The sequence below is a fragment of the Hyposmocoma kahamanoa genome, unplaced genomic scaffold (genome assembly GCF_003589595.1).
Source record: "Hyposmocoma kahamanoa isolate Upper Pololo Valley unplaced genomic scaffold, ASM358959v1 232, whole genome shotgun sequence".
NCBI classification, from domain to species: Eukaryota; Metazoa; Arthropoda; class Insecta; order Lepidoptera; family Cosmopterigidae; genus Hyposmocoma; species Hyposmocoma kahamanoa.
In genome coordinates this window covers 3,230,201-3,235,825 of record NW_020653750.1, presented here as the reverse complement: position 1 = coordinate 3,235,825, position 5,625 = coordinate 3,230,201, and the positions used below count along the sequence as shown (strand labels likewise).

Sequence of the window (5,625 nt, the reverse complement as noted above, 5' to 3'; positions counted from 1 at the left end):
TGTGTGTGTGTGTGTGTGTGTGTGTGTGTGTGTGTGTGTGTGCGTGTGTGTGTGCGTTAAGAACATACCTTAAAACAAAGTAATAACAACTAAAATAAAATAAAAGGTCTGACTCTATTTCGATTTTTGCATCAAGATGAAATGCCAGTACTATTAGTAATTATTGGGCCAGTCATATCGGTGGATATGGCCCTCAACATTTTGTTACAAGAATAATAATATAACTTACAATATTTATTTTAGTACCATGCTTTTCATATATTTTTTGTGAAAATAAGCTAGTGAGTTAAGAGCGGTGGCACCGCTGTGGCTACATATTGGTTGGAGTCAAGTGAGAAAATTTAAACTTGCAGGCAGTAACGTGCCTATTCAATGAACCTACGATGACTGGGTAGACACCGTAGATGGTACTTATTTCCATTTTAATCTATCTCTTAATCTCACACACTTAAAGCGTAGAATTCCATTTGTGAATTTATAACCTATTTGGATTGCCCTAAATTTCAATAAACAATTTTACCCCTAGACAGATGAAATGTGAGCGATGGGCTCGCAGATGCGAAGTGGATTGTCCCTTCGTGAATATTAAGTTTGTCCATTACGCTGCGGTAATCTGAAGGCGTTTAGTGCTCGAATTTATTACAGGAGAGCTTTGATATTAATGCCGTAAGATAAGCATTTATATTGATAGAAATTTTAGAAAACTTATTTAATTTAAAAAAGAACGAGTAGGTATACTACATATACTTAAGTAGGTTAGTAAGTACCTAAAGGACGATACTATATAATCGCAATGAATCGGTTTGTACTTTGTTAAAATTCTGTAAACCCCACTGCCTTGCCTTGCTCAAGTGCCTTATTGCCAAAGGTACAATTGTGTCATTAATTTTAAATATTGTACCACGTACAGTACAAATCGTAAAAATAAAGGGGTAAAATCCAAAAATATGAATAAAAATGTTATCAATAGCCTAAATAGATGAAAGCGTTTATGTTATAGTTTATTTCGGTACAATGACTTAGTAAAGCCCTGTGATTTCTTCGTAAGGGCTCCAGTTGCAAGTCATGAAGGGAACTAAATAATGACATTGCGACTTAGTACCCCCTACCGACGGTAACGTTTCATAGAATCGCTAAATCATCGATACTCGATGCGCTAAATAGATCTCCGAATATGGTATTGTGTAATTAAGTTATGTGAACAAAGGTATATGAATCTATGACCTTTGTGTCAAAAATAATAACAAACTAATGAAGTTTTTTATGATACCAAACGACGGGACCAACTGGTCGTGCACTTCGTGGTATAAGCGACACGCTTGGCTATAATTGTTGCAGTTCTACTTAAGACCTTTGAATCGCAAAGATCCCGTCACCTTAGATATAAGTTGACAAGACCCATTATGTGCCTGTAATTTCACCAGTATTTTTACAAAATATATGTATATGAAAATTATATTAACAAATAAATAAAGCTATATGAATTTCGATGACGGTAGCTTTTGAAGAACAGTCTCTGTGCAATATACAAGCATCTGTTATATTTTGTTGACCTCCATTGTTTACGTTGGGTATTAGTAGGGAGACAATAAATAGCTTAATACAATTTATGAAAAGAACATGAATTTGATTATTTCCGAAATACTTCCGTGAGTATCCGACACGGATAGTTTGATGAATAGTGTCTTCCGATGATTTCATTTCTCCGCCTTTCATGATATACGATTTGTTCGAGGTATTTTTGTGCCAAGTTTTTTCTCATTGTGCGAATTTGATGAAGTTGCTGCTAGGGAATGGGCTCAATAGTTTCTTTATCGCTCGCGTGAATTTCCTCATAATGGCGCGGGAACAGATGCGAATTGAATCGTTTCAAATATATATATATATATATATATATATATTGTTGTACAGTATAAAATTTGAACTCCAAGCTTAGGTTAGCAATTATGAAACGAACAATGTCCTAACGTCTCAGTGTTATATACGGCTCATCTACATTAACATCATAAATTACAATTTTATAGTTACGTAGAAGTTCATTAAAGTCCAGAGTGCCTGTTAATTGAGGGTTTACTAAAACAGGGTCAGCACGATTGAAAATCCATTTACCCAAGAGTCGGATAGGTTGTACCCTCCGGGGTGGCGGCCGGCGACTAGGTAGTTTCCGAAAATGACTGAAAGCGATCAAAGTCACTTTGATATTACAGTTTGTTGACTGCAGAGCTGGTTGATATCCGGATAATTGCGCTAGGTTAGCGTAATTAACACATTCAACAGTAACAGACGTATCGGGTTCTTTATAGGTAGCATAGTTACACAAATACAAGCGACTTAGATCCGCAGAAATATTTGTAATGCCTAAACTTATGTTGATGTGATTTGTGGTTATCTATGTGTGTGTCTATGGCACCCGCATTACAGGATTTCTCTAGTATGACATACATTCATCTATGACATACATTCTTGTATTTGTACATTTTTTGTTTTGTATTAGCTTATTTAATAGAAAATAGAGACAGGTTATTTATCGAAGAATTAATTCGGTAAATGTATAGTCGTATGTGTAATGAGAGAACATATTTTTCCATGAGAAACGCTTATAAGTGATTTTCACATAAAAGTTGTGTATATTGATGTTTTAAGAACTTGGCGCCTTGGTCAATGTACTACTATCATGCATGAAAACATGCTGAAATAAGAAAGGCTTTCTCAAAAGAAAACTGCCAACTAATAAGCGTTGTTAATGATCAAGGGTACCCTAGTCCGTAAAACTCAAAAGACAAACGGTTTGGCTGAACAAAGAGATCGCTTTTCTTTATTTTCCTCTTTATTATGTGCTGGTACATATGTATTGATTTGGCTAAGTAAGGGTAACAGTGTTATATGTTTTTGTTTTCTTATATTGTATACTATTTCATATCTGACTTAGAACTCACAGAGTGTACTTTGAGTTTATGGTGCTTCGTGTATACTATACACCTATGTACCGTTGAAGAATTTTCCTAATTATTGAATACTGTAGTCGTCATTGAACATGTATATAACATATCACAATACATACATAAGTACCACTGGACACTCACCCCACATATAATGTTATTATTACGAAGCGTAATAGCCGTTTCATGCGCAGTCCTCATAAGTTCTAGCTTATAGGGAAACTTTAACTATAAAAGTCGTTTTATGCTTCGTAGTGTTATAGCGTCTGAGTTATCTGAAAGTCAACTTTCTCACGTAAACTTATAAAACTTACTTATTTCAGTTTTGCTAATGTGGCTCCAAACTTTAATACATTCTTATTTTACAGCCTTTTAAGTTGAATAAATATCTATATACGACTATTTATAACTATGTAAACATAATTATTAATATAATTTTTTTTTTCAAGTAATAAGTTGTGTTATTTTAATACTCTGATATATTATACTTCGTATGGCCATAGTATACTAAGACAAGTATTGTAATTCCATACAAACGTAGCAGCGTAGTGTAATTAAATTCAGTTCAAATTGTAAAAAAAAGAGTAATTTCGCGATGCACTGGCGGTGCGAATGAGTGCGTTCGTACTATTATTATGCGAATGAGTGCGTTCGTACACGGCACGTGACTTGTGCGACACATAAGGCTCAACACACTTGGCGCAGAGTCGAAGCGTCGCGACGCATCATGTTTTTCGCCTATCGCATATTCATCTTTATTTTCCCATTATTAAGGTACAAATTTGTGTTTTGCAAGTATGGAATCTTGAAGGAATGTCGACGCTTGGTTAAAGTCGAGCGGTGTCGTGCGTTCCTTGCGTGTAGTGAGGCGTCAGACGCCGACCACACTGTGATCCGGACGCGCTAATGCGAGTGTCGTCACGCGACGACGCGCGTCGCCATGCGTTGTATATGAAAAAACAGGACGCGACGTGCTCGACGCTTCGACTCTGCGCCAGTATGAGTTGAGCCTAAAAGCCGCGCTGCTACGTTTGCATGGAATTACCATACTTGTCTTATTAACCTATGGTATGGCTTTGAATTTACTTTGGAAAGTTTTCAACTAAAATGCAATCAAAATAATGCCAAGTGACCATAATAAATTAAGGCAATCAAAACATCGGAGTCAGCTGGAAGTTCGAACGACTATTAGGGGTTCCCTTATAATTGTTTATTTCTCTGGCTTCGCGTTCGAAGTCACGCGGATATATACACAAATATTTCGATTTTCTACTTTATGTTTTATATCCAAAGAAGCAACTTTGTTATCAGAACTGTTATAGGAGAAACATTTAAAAAAGTTGACCATTGTTAGGACTCTTCTTTATAATTTCATTAATTATGTTTATTTAATATTATTAAACTCTGCTACTTAATGAATTGATTCTATTTTCATTTGCTTCTTAATGTACTCTGATTTTTACTTTAGCTTCCTGCGTTACTGATGGTTATTTAATACAGCTCGTAAAAAAGACAGATTTTTGCCATTACTACCTTCACGTCATTTATGTTATTGCCTGCAAATCACTTCTGGCCTTTGATAAAGCCCAAAATTTATTAATGAAACAGAGAGTACGTTAATCTCTGTCCAGAGCACGGCTCTGCTAAATGGCCCTTGAAATTTAGCTTCAACATTTTTACGTTTTACGGATTTGAAAGGTACAATTTATGTTTCGACTTGAATGACTGTATTTAGGAAGTTTCGTAGATAAGATATGATTTCAAAGTAACAAAACTAATAGTAAAGTGTTGTATGTTTTCAGCAATACTTTGCATCAAGTACTTATTACTATATATACATAATATACATAAATACTATAATATAATATTACGAATTATGGGCAATTAAGGCCTCTATAATTTGAATTTACGATTATAAAATCAAGCGTTAATCGTAGGCAAAGGTTAACAGCAACACTTTAACAATAATTATTCACCGTCAAGCCTAAGAATTAATCATGGAACGTTGTACAGAGTGTAAAAGCGTGTTTAATTAAATTTGTCTGCGTCGCGTGTTTGAAAGGAGACGATTAACATCTTGGGAGTGGTGCGGTGAAGCGGGGGTAATGTGAACCTCGACTGAGCATCATCCGTGAGAGACTAGGCTTCAGACTGACTTAGATGGATCATATGGTTTTCCGAGATAGCTTTTGATCAGAGTTCCAAATACTTAGTCAAACATAGAAGTGTCCAAATGAAGATGATTACTAAGTTCTAATCACATTTTGCAAGCGATTTACGTAGTGGTGAATTTAATTGAGGTGTAAGTAATCCTGTTAATGTTTCAAGTGACGTTTATCGGTTTGGGTGATATACTTACTTAGATAGAAGATGCTAATTCATGTTTGGGTCGATCAAAATAAAGAAAGTGGTGTATATAAAAACGTATATAATGAGCTACGACATGACTTGGACCTGTGCAAGTTTGTTATTGAATTAGATATGGGAATTTCGTTTTACTATTCACCATTTTTTGGGTTATCTATTGTATGTGCTTAGTTTTGTATCAATAACATAATAATTTTATCTTGTTATAAAATACACACATGAAAAAATAAGTAGATTATCAAGAATCTTCTTGAATGTTTCCTATTTAAGATGTAATTCCATACAGTTTTGTTTATACATTCTTAAGGTTCAGACTTGT

The 5,625-nt window shown here is 34.8% G+C and overlaps 1 long non-coding RNA gene across 2 annotated transcripts in view; it reads right to left on the bottom strand.

Annotated features, from left to right (window-relative positions):
- Positions 1 to 2,148, bottom strand: part of LOC113228675 — a 12,020-nt gene extending 9,872 nt beyond the window's left edge. Inside the window, exon 1 of one of the 2 annotated variants that reach the window (XR_003310327.1) lies at positions 2,110 to 2,148. This is a non-coding gene — a long non-coding RNA (uncharacterized LOC113228675). Of the gene's footprint in view, positions 1 to 2,028 lie in introns of both variants that reach the window. The other variant, XR_003310326.1, reaches the window with a different exon arrangement.
- Between the last annotated feature and the right edge of the window lie 3,477 nt (positions 2,149 to 5,625).